The following is a 959-nucleotide window of genomic DNA, read 5'->3' as shown; positions in this document are numbered from 1 at the left end:
TCTCCAGTGCATGCAAGTGAAAAGTGAAAGTGAAGTCGCTCAGTCGTGTCCGACTCTTAGCAACCCCATGGACTGCAGCCCACCAGGCTCCTCCATCCATGGGATTTTCCAGGCAAGAGTACTGGAGTGGGGTGCCATTGCTTTCTCCTATGTCTGAGTAGGCTCTTGGAATAATGCCTGTATAGATGTGAGGGAAAAAGTATTTGGGTAGAGGGGGACACTTAGCTACATTGCTGCAAAGACTTTGCTGCAGTGGAAGTGTGGAGTCTTAACCACCATACCACCAGGGAAGTCCCTCAGACTGACTTCTGCTTTTCTAAAGTTTATTAATGAAAAATGTAGTATTGACTTTATGTCTTGATTCTTTTGCTTAACATAACCATGTAGAGACTTATTGGTGATGATACATCCATCAACAGTTCATTCCTTTTTACTGCTGAGTGGTATTCCACTGTCTAGATGAGCCACCATTTATTTATCCATTGACCTAATGATTGTCATTGGGTTGTCAGCAGTTTATTGCAAGTAAAACCATCAATGTTCATAAGGATGTCTGGTGGATATATGTTTTCATTCATCCTGGGAAACTATCCAAGAGTGGAATTGTAGGTTTATATGTTGCCTGGGAAATCCCATGGACAGAGGATCCTGGCAGGCTACAGTTGATGGGTCACAAGAGTCAGACATGACTTAGCAACTAAACCACCACCACCACCGCCATGGTTAGTGTATGTTTAACTGTGCATTCCCACCAGCAGGGTCTGAGAGTTCTAGTTGCTCCATTTCTTCACCAACAATTTCTGTATTTAAAATCAGTTGAAGATGTTGAGCATCTTTTCATATGTTTATTAGCCATCTGTATTGATTATATTCTTTGCAGCCAAAGATGCAGAAGCTCTATACAGTCAGCAAAAACAAGACCAGGAGCTGACTGTGGCTCAGATCATGAACTACTTATT

The sequence above is a fragment of the Bison bison genome, unplaced genomic scaffold (assembly GCF_000754665.1).
Source record: "Bison bison bison isolate TAMUID 2011002044 unplaced genomic scaffold, Bison_UMD1.0 scf7180017864352, whole genome shotgun sequence".
Classification (NCBI taxonomy): domain Eukaryota; kingdom Metazoa; phylum Chordata; class Mammalia; order Artiodactyla; family Bovidae; genus Bison; species Bison bison.
Note: the sequence above shows the minus strand (reverse complement) of the source record.